The sequence below is a fragment of the Corvus brachyrhynchos genome, unplaced genomic scaffold (assembly GCF_000691975.1).
Source record: "Corvus brachyrhynchos isolate BGI_N302 unplaced genomic scaffold, ASM69197v1 scaffold17, whole genome shotgun sequence".
NCBI lineage: Eukaryota > Metazoa > Chordata > Aves > Passeriformes > Corvidae > Corvus > Corvus brachyrhynchos.
In genome coordinates, this window is record NW_008240046.1 from 12,068,946 (window position 1) to 12,084,055 (window position 15,110).

Consider the following 15,110-nt stretch of genomic DNA (forward strand, 5'->3'; position numbering starts at 1 on the left):
TTTGGCAGTGTTTGTTCCTTGTGGAAATGAGTCCAACTGTTTGCTGTAATATCTACCCAATAGCACACAAGCTTTGGAGAACCAATAGCTATGAAATCTTGTTTTCAAACAACAAAAGCTCTGGACCTTGAGGCTGAATTGTGGGCATGATTAAAACTCTTCTTCTTCCTAAAAGTTTACTCTGTGGTGTGAATGAGGCAGGCTTGTTTCTGCCCAGTTCCCTCCTGTTTCAAGATTTTTCAAATTATGTGGATGTGTGATTTTTACCCTGTTTCTTTTTACCACACCTTCCTAATTACATTGCTGATGAGATTGAATAGAGTCTTATTTTTTATTAAAAGGAGAGAAGTTTTATGAATGAAATTTAAATGTATACCATAATAAGCTTTTTATTTGCTGGCCCTGGTAGATTGCCACCTACTTAACTTTCATATATTTTATTTAAGTCACTCTCTGAGAAATTATTTCTGTGAGTTTTCATTTCAATACTGAATGGAATTAGTGATAGAAAGCCTTGAGTTGGGCTGAGAACATGGTGAAGATGTTTTTTTCCATAAAAATACCAACAAAACAAGTGTTTTATGCTTACTACTGAGGAGAAGAACAGCTTCAGTATCTCTTCTAGTATTTTTCCAAGACTAGACTTTTCTTTTATTGCTTTCATAATATTGGATTAAGGAAAGCAGAGTCAACTAAAAAAACACAAATTGTATGCTTACCAAAATACAGTAATTCAAATACAAAAACCACGTTGCACAGAACAAGACTAGGCTTCACACTAATAAAACTTAGTGTAGACGAAATCACTGTAATATGTCAAGAAATAGTCAAAGTCAGAATAAGAACTACGGTTATCTTCACCCTGGATAAAGCATCTGTAGATGAAGTTTTGTTTTGCTACTATGAACTAGTTGTATTTTCTGTGGCAAGTGTGCTTTAAAAACTACCTGATTATTGCTGGTAGAGAGATTTTTGGTGCCCATGGCTCCTGAACTTTTGAGAGAGGTGAGAGAAAACTAGCAGAACACTAACTTTTTTTGCTGTGGCAAGTTAGTGAAAATTCAAACTCTGCTTGACTCATAAATTAAGTCATAAATTAGCCACACAATTGATCTCAATGTAATCCCTCTGCCTAGTGCTGCTGGGCAAGGCGCAGGAATTAGAGTGTAAACCATTTATTATGAAGCAGCTGAATCCTTGTGGAGTGGAATATGAGCTGGAGTTATTTGCACAGTTTTATTGGCGCAAAACTAGAGGGGAGTTTGCTTTTCATGGCAACTGTATCAACTTTGGCAGAGGAACAGAACTTGAATTTCTTCAGAGAGTCTTACATCTTTAATATTTTCATTTTCGAGGAAACAGTGAACTGTTTCAGTGAAGATTTTGAAGTGCAATGTACATGTAAAAATATCAAGCCAACCAAATACCAATTAGCTGCCAAAATAAATGATAGTTACAACTGCATTTACTACAAGAAATGTAAGAGCAACCTTTCAAAAACCAACTGATAAGTGAAAAGACTCTGTAATAGCACTCAGAGTAGGTATTTTCAGGTAGTTCTGCCTGTGCATGGCTTAATTGAAGATTTTCTTACACTTCACTGAGACTACTGTTTCAGTCATACTGCTGTAACGAAGTTAGCTGCCTGCTTTGCACTTGTTGGGGGTACAGTCTTGGAGTTACATTGTCTGGGTACAATCAAGTGAGGATTGGAGGCAACAAGGTTTAAAACTACAATGGTAAACTAATTTCTCATTAGATGTGATAGGATAAAAAGTTACTTTTAAGTCTTGGAATCTGCCATAGCATCTGCTGACAGGTAAAGACGAAGCACAGTTTGCAGTCCTGGTCACCTCAGGTAGTCCACTTCTGTTTAATGATATAACTAAATACTAGAAATAATTACACCTTATATACTGCTTTCATTTATCCCTTTTGAAGATCACCGGCCTCCTAAGAACTTCCAATGTAGGACATTGCTGAAAAGAGAAGAGATAGAAAAATTCATCTTCTTTTAAGTCAGGAAATGCAGTTCTGGGTGAAGGAAATGCCAAGTGTTTACTGTAGTATAAATGGTATTTCAACACAACTGGCCACAAACCTCAACTGATTTGCTGCCAATTTATTCTTAACTGGGGCGAAGTGCTACAAGTAGTCTTACCTGCTCTTCCCGTAATTGCCCATTCTGCTGTTACATTCCTTGTTAACTCTGGGGCATTTTTATCTAGATTGACCCAAAGCTTCTTAGTGATAAGGGAAAACTGATGTATCAGAAGCAAGGCTGTGAGGAGAGGAACTGTCAGGTCTGGTGCTTCTGCCATATCAGTTGTGAATTGAGAGTTAAAGACTCTTAGGTTTTACTATTTACACAGTTTTAGTATTGTGTTACTTTCTGTTCAGACTCTTTCCTCCTTTTTGTCTCAGAGGCAACAAGTTTACAAGTGCTTCCAAGGCTCTGTCAAGTTTGAAGTAGGCAGTGAAGACTGATACTATTTCTGCCCTAGACAGCTGCTTGGCTCTGCCTTACAGTACTCAGCTGTGACTAATAGTAAGTGGAGGGATATAATGAACAACTGGAAGCTTGCACAATAATGTTATTCAAAGTAGAGTGTACTATTGTCAATATAAACTCAAATATATTCAATGCTATCATAATAACCTAGCAGCCTTCCAAATTGCCTGGTAGACTCTGAAAGCCCTCCTTATTGAGACTTTGTAAAACCCTGGCATATCATATTAAATAAATGGATGTTCTGATCTTAAGCTTTTCTAATGGAGATTAAAATCTTTGTCAGTTTTGCTTTCTACAGTGTAGCCTTGCATAGGGCCATATGTTGTACTTGAATGTGCTAAAGAATCTAGCTGAGATTGGACAAAATGTCAATCCTCTGAGGATCTGAGCACCTCTTAGGTTTTTCCTTTAATCTCATAGTTGTACTTTTTATTCATTCTTTGAAGCAGCTGCTGTTTTTTCCGACATTTTTCATTTCAAAACTTGGGATACTAACACAGACTTCTAGTCAAGGCTTTGTATTCCAGCAGTGTTGAAATTTGGCTGCTAGTACATCATGTATTTTGAGGTTGGGTCCCATGGATAATGTACAGAAACACTGTACTTAGTAGCAGGGTGCTAGTTCCACTAGCTGTTTACCTTTTTGAATGGTAGGTGCCATGAAAATAAGTGAGAATTGTTTAGAAGAGCTTGCCATTTAAGAACTACACAACTCAGTATTTGGTAGCCTAAGGGTACAAGAGATCAAATTTATTTGTGGGTATGAGCTTGCAAGTGATGGCTACAGCAGAGAAGGGAGGCAACAAATTCTCCATTACAAATGAGTTGCAGATAAATTTGTCTGTGCTTCCTTGAAGCCAAACTGCCTCTGTCCCTCCTAGCCCTGGAAGTCCCCCAGATCTGCAAACAGGGCTCGTTCTATGCAGAATTGAGTCTGCTGTAGGACTAATGCCTCGGATAACAGTAGCATGTCAGTGTCAGTAGCTTTTAGCCTGTTAACACACTAACTGGAGTTTTTCAAATGTCCTTCAAGTAGCACATAATGTTCTTCAAGGAAAAAATAGGATAGAGCTCACAAAAATAGTGGAATATTGACTCTGTTGAATACTTGTAACATTTACTTGATCAGTGATTGTTTCAACTCAGTAACGTGCTAACTTACGATAAATCTGGCTTTCACTGGAAGAAATTGGCTTTTTTAACAGTCAGAGCTTCTAGAATCATATGACACTTGACAGTCTTTCTTTCTATCTTAAAAAAGTATTTCTAGTTCATGAAAACATAAACCGAAGTGCACTGTAAAAGTGGTGCAAAGACTGGGGTAATTGCACACTCATTATTAACTTGATCTATTTGGCAAAGGGAGTAGCTAATCTTTGTTTTTAATGTTAGATTTTTATTTAATAGTGCAAGAAAATTAAATTATGGCACATGGTTGTTTTGTTTCTGTAATGCTTTTCTTGTGACTTGAGACATGTTTCCTGTGTTCTTACATGATCTGTTATGATTACAGCCTCATCTTCACTTCTTCATCCTGCCCTCCAAAATATTGCTTAAAAAAAAAAAAGCCTCTTTACATGAAGCCTTTTAGATTCATTTTCTCAAGGCACCTTTAAGAAAAGACACTGTTCTTGTTTAAGGGAACTTCATGAGGAAGACTGGTATAACTTGCCCGAAGTCACTTAGAAGTCAATTTAAGCTATTTACAAACATATATATATTTGTCATGCCTAAAGAATACCTGTGCCAAAACTTCTACCATATATGAAACTGCTTGAAAGACAACTTTAAGTAGAATAGTGAAAAATAGCGGTGTACTGAGATTAATATACATGTTCTTTCTATATTGATGTTTATTGGAGGGCTTTTATAGATAAAGCTCTTCTTTTGTCTTGATGTTTGATCTCTGTAATGAGACTAATGAGTCTAAATTTTCTTCTGGTTCTATAGATGCTGATGTTATCTGAGCTAAGCATTTTAATTTCATTTAATGTACTTGCCTTCGAATTATGTGTTTTATCACTGGCAAAGAGTCCAATTCATATTCTCCACTGCAACTTTCTCTACTGAATAGAAATGAAAGTGTATATGTGATCTACCAAACACAGATTTAGAATGCTAATTCTAATCCCCCTTTCCTTCGAGTGCTGATTGAATTTAGCCTAAGTGAATTATACTGCTGTTAGATTTCAGTTCAGTTACTTTAAATCCTGGTGGATGGTTAGAATGTGCCCAGATATTGTCAGCGCCCTGCAGCTGGACAAATGTAGCCAAACATTTCAATAGGTGACAGGTGACCTAGCACAGCTCTGTTATACATAAATGCACAAGGAAATCTTCAATTATGTAGCTCTCTTTAAATAGTTGAATGTAATTTTGTAGCTGAATAAAATGCTTTGTTTAGTCTTACAAAGGCTGTGAAGTAGACAAGTTGATTCCTGGTCACTTTAGATTTTCTGGAGCAGCAAAAGTAGTAAAGATGTCGAAATTATTAGCAAATCGTATATTAAAAATAGGTGTTGGGTCATTCACTTTCAAAAATACAGACATTGAAAGATTTTGAAAAGCCTCAGTTGTACTTTCAAAATTTAAAGTTTACGGGGACAGAACTTTAGATGTTAGTTGCTCCAGCTGGATTAAACTGTCCATGTACCTTTCAGCTTTATGTTGGAAATCCTTGAAAATAATTTGCAAGATGGTTGCAAAATGGGATTTACTTCAGTATAGGCATCTAAATTCAGAAAAGTGATTCTGGGAGCCAGAGCTGTTACTCAATCTTCAGTTAACCTTGGGAACTGGGGTTTGTTAGTCTGGGGATTGTAAAGTGGAGGGGGGGAGGGTTAAAAAGGGATATTGTATGGCTTTTATACATACCGAGATAGCATTGTAGCTTTGACAAGTCTCAGCATATTAACACCTATTCATACCAAAACCCAAACAGGATTCATAAATCCTTTCTCTGCCTGGAAGCTTGTTCTGGCATCTCTCCTCAGAAAGCACGTTTAACACTACTTCCTGGTTGGGTTTCTAAACCACGGGGAAGGTGCATAAAGGCGCCTTTACAAGATGGCCTCATGCTAAGAATTTACCTCCTGAGCATGAGTTGAGGTTTTTCTCCCTCTGATGTGACTAGGCTCTTAACCATGTTTCCCACTTCATTTGTATACAACTAGAAGTCTTTAAGCTAATTTGACTTCTTGTTGAAAACTCTTTACTGAGCTGAAAAATGTTTCACAGGAAGAAAACACGGTATTGGTACAGGAGTGGAAGCTTGAGGCGAGGTTCCCACTCCACCTGCATGTGCCAAACAGTGAGATACCACGGACGTTTTCATCATAGCTATGGTACCAAGAACATGCCCTTAAAAGCGTGTTAATAACTGTTGCATGTATGAAGACAAGATTGTTAACTTACATTTGTATTACACACTTTGCAGAGGTGACAATAACAATGTGTAGTAAGCTTTGAAGGGCTTGGGAGTTTTTGGATTTTGTTTAAAAGAACATCTGAGAAGTCTGTACCACAATATTTGAGGGTTTTAGTAGTAGAATTCTCATTCTCCCTAAATAGATACAATATGCTGATTTTTAATATGCTGCTATATTATGCTCATTGGTAAGCATTCACTATGTACTGCAACATCAGGAGAATAATCATTTTTATCGTTAAAAGATCTGCATGAAAGCCTTTCAATATCAGGAAATATCCTGGTTTTTCTCTAAAAAAGTGAGACTACTAGGCACATATTATGTGCATGCCATTGGTTACATTGTGTTGGTAATTTCATTTAGTCTTGTAAAATCAAAAATAGATACAAGAATGCTATTCTTGTTTAAGTGATGCAATTCATAATACCCTTCTAAGATGGATTAGGTAACCTTATTTAACTCTATCCTTTAGAGGTCTTTAATAACGTTAACATATCTGTCATTCCCATCTGTTTTAATTTAAGGCTGATTATGCTAACATGCTTTAAAACTGCAAACCACCTGACCATTCAATATTGTTTTAAGCAGATAGAGCTTACAGTATTTTCGGAATATAAACACAAAGCTTGCTATTGTGAAGCAATTAATTTTATTAGGCTTGTCCTTGTTTAGTCTACATTTAGTCTATGTAAGCTTGGAAAGCTATTAACCTTTTTTGAGAAGCTTTTCTTGGTTTGGAATTTCCCCTCCCCCAAGCAAGCTCTGCTAACCTGCTACTGTTCCTGTAACTGTCAGTTTTCTGAATGCTTCTCCTGGGAAATAAATGAGCCCTGCTGAAGGTTAAGGTGTGAGTAGTGAGCTCAGCAGCCATCCTGTCAGATGGGCAAGGAGGTAAAGGTTTGATGCTTCCTAACAAGTAACAGATTTGATTATGCTTCTTCACTGTGCATGGATGCAACACATATGTTGTACATGCCTTATGGGGCAGTAAAGGCTGCCATGCAGGTTAGAGGAGAAAGGGCAACACTGGAAGGGTACAGGCATATTCTGTATTATAACCCTGCACATTATCTGGCAAGCAGAGTGCAAGCCTTTTTTGCTGGAGTGTTCTCATCTCAAGGTATTCATATTTTCATTATAATTGAATGTTTCTTTCAAAACAGAATTATTGGGACTGCTATACTATTGATGCATTAGGTTAAATCATGTATTTCAAGAAAGTTTACATTACATTTTTTAATGTGGCTAAATTGCTTGTATTGGTAATTGATATCCATTGAATATTTTATATCTCGAAATTTAAAATAAATTGGAAAAGATGGCTAATTACAGAAGTACTTTGCTGCTTCTATAAATTGGTTTTGTGTATTGCTGTGAAACGAGCAGCATTAAATAAGTAATCAGAATTGAAAAGAAACTGCTGCTGGGTGGCAAGGTATATCTTATTGATGATCTACATGAGCATATTTAAGGAATGGTGAAAGAGACTGGAACCCAGAGACTAATAACTGAGTCAGACCATGATTATGCAGAGGATTACAGTAATGGAAATGGAAGTTTGGTGGAAGTAGACTGCTTGAAATATGCTCGATGGCAACACTGAGTAGGGACACGAGGGCTATCATAGTATTGTTGTTAAGAGTTATAAAAAACAAGCGGGTATTAGTATGTTGAATATTTTTGCTTGTTTCAGGACAACTTAAAAGAAAATTCAGTAAACTGAAGCTAAAGATCTAGGGAAATTTAATTGACCAGAAGCTCTATAGGGTTTTTTTTCTTCCCGTGAATGTCATCTTTTGTCTTCTGTCTGTAGCATCCATCTATCAGCACAGATAAGTGTAGTGTATTTGAATAACTATCGTACTTCTAAACTGAGGATGGCATTTCTTGTTCTGATAGTTCTGTTGTTGTGATATTGGAAAGTAGCAACAATTGTATTTAAGTGAGAGGTTATAAATAAAATGTGACATATGGTTAATTATGTCGTCAGTCCATGTGTGCCACATGTGGGTAGTGTGTATAATACAAAAACTGATGGCCTGTTCTGAAATTACAGGGACCAATCAGAGTTCTGATCTTTGCTAACTTGCTAGGATTGCATCTTCAAAGCTCATTTAAGTTTATAACATGATATGATTGATATGATATGATACGATACGATATGATACGATATGATATGATATGATATGATATGATATGATATGATATGCAGGGACAAATTTGTTAACTGCTTGTGTCTGTAATTTTCTCAACTTGAACTACTCCATATTCTTACCAAAGCACTGGCATGTCTGAAGTTCAGTAGATACAGGTTATACCTTGTGTTACTGGTCAAACATTTTATATGTGAAAAACTCACCAATCATTATGATAGATTTTCAGTTCCAGATGCTATACTTTCTTTTAAAGGCTTCCAAATGAACTAAAGTATACTCTTTAATACAGCTATACAGTCTATAGATAGTGTGTTCTCGGCTGAACTGCTAAACAGACAATTTTATTTATCTCCCAATCAATACTGATCAAATGTTTTTGTTACCCTGCTTTACTTTTGATGCCTATCCATTTCCTCATGTTTAAATACTTTGTTCTTTCCACATATTTGTGGATTCTCTACAGAAAAAAAAAGAACTTGTCATTGTAATAATTAAAAGGTAGGAAGAGTTAGATATAGACAGGACTTCAAATAAGTTATATCTAAGAATTAGACTATGTAGATAGTGCAACCTAGATGTTCGATTCCTTTCCTTCAGACATCTTTAAGTGGAAAGAAAAAAAAGTCTCTGTTTTTCCAGCTCTTCTGGAGCTGTTTGGAGTATTTCTGTTTCATATATATGTATATATATGACTATATATATATATTCAGATAGCAGGAGAACTGGGCAAGTTCTTAGCACTTTTTTTTGTGCCAAGCTAAAAAAAGTCATCAATGATTTACACTTCATAAAAGCAGTGCTGGGAGGAAAATGTCTTGGGGTTAAGTAACTTTGAACTGCATCTTTATGTGAAAGAAAAGCATTAACTTTAAATAAATTTAAACTTTTTTTTTAATGTTCAACTTTTTCTAAGGACCACATGCCTTTGGCACTGCAAAAGGGAAAACCTGATCTTAAATAAACGTTAAGAAAAGGTTTGCATGAGCCCGAAAACTGATTTCCTGGAGTGAGTGGGGTAAGGGTGAAGATGAGTTATTTAAAAGAACAAATGGGATAAAATAAACAAAAGTACCAGCCAGTACCACTTAGAAAAGTTGATGCACTTATTTTTTGTAATTGTATTTATCTTCAAATGTTTTTTCTTTGCAAGGGGACAAGGCTCATGGGAAGTTAGTTCCAGAAAAGTTGCAGAGACTAATGGACTAGAGGTGAGCTTAGGCACTAAGTTTTACTAGTTTTGTGGAGGAGACTCCACAGTAAGTGATTGTTTCACAACCATCTTACAAATGTGTCTTTCTAGATACAGCTTCTTCAGTTCATAGGCTGTTTCAGTGTGATAACTGGGCACAAATAGGGACTCCTTTTCCTATAGATCTACAAGAAGAAGAAGAACCATAATACTGCAGTCATGGAGTGAGAGGTAGGAAGCACGGGAATGTCTTTATTAGAGCCTTATTAAGATACTCCATTAGAAAAGAAAGTCAAGGCAGCTGTTCTTATTTCATCTGCAAATACTAAGATCAACAATGTTTATTTATAGCTCTAGTTAATATCAATGCAAATTTAAGGTCCCTCTATTAATGGCACATAAAAAATAATTTTTGGAGTAACTTCAGGTGTTTCCATTAACAAATAATGTAGTTAGACAAGATGGATCTGTAAAATATGGAATGCCATGGTTCTGTTATCAACACTGCACTTAGGGTGGAAATACTTCACAGGATCATGCTAGAACTAGCCTGGATTGAGTGAACCAAGATGGTACATCTACCACAAAAAAACATGTAATTTGTGTTATTGAGGGATACTTGTCAATATAGATAATAAAAGATAAAATTCAGACTTAAGAGCATATCACACACTAGGTAATCATAGTTCTGTAAAGTGAGACTTTTTAGATTTCCATATGTTTTCTTACTTGTGTAGACCTTCAAACTAATTATCACTCATATCTTGATATATGCACATCTAAGCTGATGCATCAGAGATTAAAGTCAGTTTATAATGTCAATTACTTAAAATTAATAAACTAGAATACCACCTTAAAGAAATACTAGCAAGTCTCTGTGTAATCAAATTCAAAATAGCTAATTAAGAACTACCAGATAGTTATTTTGTTCTCTTAATATTTATTGGATTTTAGCTGTTTGAGTAGGCAGCTATTGGATAGACTGTTTCCATTAAATGCCTTCCTTGAAAATATATAGTCTTTAAGTAATTTAACTATTACTAGTTAGGAGGGGAAGGTCAATCTTTAGGCAGAGCAGTGCGGGATAAGTTGACATAATCATCAGTGCCTCAGGGCTATCAGAGAAATACATTGCCTCAGTTTAAGTAAGGCCAGATTTTAATAAAATTTACATTTTAATTTTTTGTGCTTGCTAGACTTAAAAACAGGCAGTGTTTTTTATAGACATAAAGGCATTTTGTGTGTACTTATTTGGATATTGAACACATGTTCTCTTTCTGTAGAAATGTGTTTGCTTGCAAGCCTGATGGGTATGACACACAAGCTATGCCAAGCTGGTTTTATATAAAGGTAGTGCTTGCAACTGTGCTGTAACAGCTTGAAAACTGGGCCCTGTGTTTCTCAGCAACGGACATGGGGAAGCAGAGGTTTGAAGCCCTTGCCAGAAAGTCTGTGAAACACACTAAAAACTTCATAAAACTATTTGAATAATATTTATGTAGACTTAGAGTTCTAGTGCTTCAGGGAGTCCTTTCATAAAATCCTGTTTGTATTTGGCAGTAGTGACTCTGTAGTGCTGTAGGTATCAAAAGAGCATTTAAATATCAAGGAATTAATCTTCAAGATTAGTGTATGGAATAACTAGTAGGAATAATGTAGAAATATTAATATCGCTATCCACTGTACAGATGAAAAATTAGATGCATCATGAAAATTTAGATTTAATAATCTGAAATCTAGAAAAGCAAAACTGCTTTAGTATTCCATGCAATTGCTGTGTTCTACTTGAGGTAAAACTATGAGGAATCTTGCCAGTATTGGTCAGAAAATTATCTGTGTCTAGGGATTTTAAAAATATTTCTCAATTGTTGGATCACTTTGCTCAGTTAGAGTGTTTAGGTAAAGGTGTATTTGGGAGGGGCAGTGAATGAATGGTGTTCTTGATGAATGGTGTAGCAGTGCTTTTAATTTTCCCATGTGAAAATTGATGAGTTTATTCTGAGCTATAAGTGATGTGGGGAATGACTCAAGTGTGAAATGAGGTGTTGCCATAACCTGGGGAAAAAAACCTGCTGTTTATACTAGAGGGGGGAGGGCTGGTGGGGGAGAAGGTGTGTAGTCCTTCTATATACACCTCAATGCTCTGCAACAAGAAAATTCTTGCCAATCTCCACTAAAATGAGGAAATGTCATTTGAGTTAGCTTGCTTTATTAGCTCATGCTCTCGAAACAACTGAAGTGTGTTTTACTGAAGTAGCCACAATCCTTGCAGTATTGCTGAGAAAAGGTAAAACAGATTGAACTTATACCATATAATCGTAATACATTTTATAGTTCATTTGCTGTACAATGAATATAATCGCATCTTGTCAAATTAATGGAAAATTATTTTCGGAAGTATTCTAATAACCAGATTTTTTATTGTTTATTTTATATTTCCCCAGAAGATATTGTTTATTTTTCATTTCTCCAGAAGATATTTTTTTCCTTATGCTATGTTCAAAAATGTAGAAATCATCTGTGTCTGAGGGCCATTACCTACCAGTTGCTGTGAAGTACAGGCTGACAAAATTAAGTAACGACGTCATGTCTTCTCAGCCATACTGTTATATATAACAACATCAGAGTAATGCAGTATGGTATTCATAAACATGGAGATCATAAATATACATTTTATTTAGAGCACCATAGCTACATGTGATCTGTGCACTGGAATTTTAAGTTCTTGCCCTTTCCTAATGTCAGCGTAGCTTTTGGTGTAGTGTTTTTGCACTTGTGCATCTTGTTTGACGCACTCAGGATAATGCTTGCTTGTCTTCAGTGAAGAATGTGGCCAAGATGCTAGATCAGAACATAAAGGAAGTAGAATATACTATGTACGTGTACAATGATTTAACTAGAATTTGCTAGTTTTGCTTAGAAAATACAGTCAAAAACAATAATATGGATGTAATGCTCAGTTTTTCTGATGGAAGAAGAAATGCATGTTAGCCAGTTACCCTAAACTACCTATTCAAGGATCCTGTGAGGTCACATTAGGTGACAGATTTGATTGGAATAATGCTGTAGAACAACAGAGAACTCAGTTCTACCTCCTGCACAGAACTTTGGACCTAAAACCATTTAGGATTAAAATTGTACAGTGGTCTTTGTTACTTAGAACTAAACACCCTAGTCTTTGCTCTAATGCCATTATATTCAGGGCACTGAGCTTGGTCTTAATTCACAGTGTATAAAGAAGAATTTGAGCCCCTAGAACTAAAATTAGAAAACATCTTGAGCTGGTACCTGGAACTATTAGTGAAGTGTTTCCTAGGATGATAGGAGAGTATCTTGACCCATGAATGAAGGTGTGCCCCAAAAAGCTGGTTTACAATTGTGAGAACTCAGCAGGGAGGAACTTCTACTGAAGGCCTAATAGAAAAGGTTTTACCTACAATAAATGACTTTTGCATCCTGCAAATGAGTTGAAGTGATGTAAACACACCCTTAATGTCCTGTAAAACTGATTAAGATTATTGACCAGAAATGCAGAAATATATGAATGGCTGAAGCTTACGGGTATCAGTGATTAGAACTCCAAAAAATATCAATTAGTGTGTACCTACTGGGTTGTAATGCTTAATATTTTAAACAGTTGTCAGTAGCTCAATTTTCCTTTAAAAAAAAATTCTTTTAGTACTTAGGCTTTAACACAGCTGTTGCTCTGAGATTTTTTTGAACAGCCGAAAATTTTACACTTGCCATTTTAAATTAGGGTAGTTGTAACTACTTTTATTTTCTATAGTATCTCACCTTAAAAGACTCAACAGAAATAATATTTTGCAGTTTCCTATTAAATGAGAAAGATCATATTGGAAAGCTGAGGCTGAAAAGAATTTGCTGCTTTCAATTCATTGTGAATTGGAGGATTCAGATTACATTAAGTAGCTATGTAATATGTTGCAAAGGTGGAGAGCTAATGAATACACAGATTCCAGGACAGAAGACACTGTGTGCTGAAGTAAACTGATATTCTTGAGCTTCTATTAAACTATTCCCCTGAACAGACCTGAGCTAGCATCAGAAATTGTGGGAACTGGCTTGCATTCAGGATTCCGTTTTGGTCTATTCATATTTTGTGAAAAGGGGTGGATGGGGAGAAACTCTTTTTTATGCAGTGTAATGGTTTACCCAGAAGGTATGAAAACATGAATAAAGATTTTTTGAATTGAGATGATTGAATGAAAATACACATGCTTTTGAGACTGATGGTCATAAGCCTCTTCTAGCCTTATGTTAGCTTTCAGATGCACCCAGAGAACTGACTTAGCTTCACACAAGCTAACACAGAACTAGAAGCGCTTAAACAGAATTTATGCTGCATTTTTGCTAGACCAATGAGTCTTATTGACATCATTACACTATGTCCAGTCCCTGAATATCTGACCTCTGAGAACCAGTTTATTATGCTTTGGGTATTTCTAATGATATTTTTCTGCATGGCCCTTTTTAATGCAGCATTCTTAAGACAAGACATGAAATTATTTCAATCCTGAGAATAATTCACTTACAATAAGGCCAATGGCCTGTATCAGCAATAGTGTAGCCAGCAGAACTACAAAAAGGATCTTTAAGGATACTGTGTTCCAATTGTACTGACCTTTTTCGTGTATAGCTACATGTAGAAATACAGTTGTTATTGGAGCCTGCAGAATTTTTTCAGAGAGGTGTCCCATAGGAGAAGAGTTGTAGTGCAGTAATATATCTTTAAGCACGGTCTCCCTGCAGGGGACTTGATAGAAACACCATCTCAGTTACACACCAAAGTCATAGAAACTAATTCAAACACTACATAGCTTGGCCTAACTACTAGGCTATTCATGGAGCTGGATGAGTAAGATATTTTTCATGGAAATAACTACTTTTCAGGATTCGGGTTATAATATTAGATGGTACATAATAGCTCTGCAGTTTGTAAAGGTGTATAAATACCTAGTGTCTAATCCTGGCCTGCTGAAGTTGTATATAGAAAGCTTAGTTGTACACAATAACTTCAGCTTTTATCACAGCGATCCAGCCAGGTGAGCCAGGAGTTCTGTATGTCACTCCATGATTAAGGTAAGTCAGAAGCACTGCAGAAACAGTCATATCAATATCCCTTCAGTTTGGGTAGCATATTCCTGAGTTGTACAAAAAGATGTGTGCATAGTTTTTAGTCCTCCTATTTAATCTGAAATAGCATCAGGTACAGAATTGTGGAGTTGCTTTAGACAGAGGTCTGCCTGAAAAGCAGGAACAGTTTTAAAGATTCGATTCAGACTGAATAGTACATTGAAATGTAGTTTATGCAGAGCACTGTATGTGCCATCTGAGCAGCTAAAGTTGCTCTGTAATGCATGGACTGACATGAGCTGGTGATGCCACCATTATAAAAGAGTAGTGTGAATTGGATGGGATGAGAAGGTACTTCACATGTGACACTGAGCCTATGAAGGACTCTGCACCTGTTGCTCTACCCACTCTCCAAGTCTGCAGAACCTAGCCCCCTTCCTGGAACTTAAATGTCTACACTCCTGAGAAAATCCTGTCTGCCTCATGTGCTTCTTAAAAGGAGAGAACTTGCAGAGGCCTGTAGGTAGCCTGCCCAACTGTGCCAAATCAGTTCTTTGCTGTTATTTGAAAGAACTTGGTAGTCTTCAAAATGAATCAGATTGCTTAAGTCTGACATTTATGTCTTCACTAGAACACAAGGAAACTGCAGAAGATGCTTAGTATGCCCATCTGTTTCAGAAGCATGGTAGGCTTCAAGACAGTTTTACCTTAATATGCTGCTTAGAATGTGT

At 36.2% G+C, this 15,110-nt stretch overlaps 1 protein-coding gene across 2 annotated transcripts in view; it reads left to right on the top strand.

Moving 5' to 3' along the window:
- The first annotated feature begins 6,769 nt into the window (after nt 1-6,769).
- SORBS2 (sorbin and SH3 domain containing 2) overlaps nt 6,770-15,110 on the top strand; it is a 199,256-nt gene continuing 190,915 nt past the window's right edge. Inside the window, exon 1 of one of the 2 annotated variants that reach the window (XM_017744439.1) lies at nt 6,770-7,060. The gene's annotated coding sequence lies outside the window, so the exon portion shown is untranslated. The remainder of the gene's footprint in view (nt 7,061-15,110) is intronic. The other variant, XM_008641460.2, reaches the window with a different exon arrangement.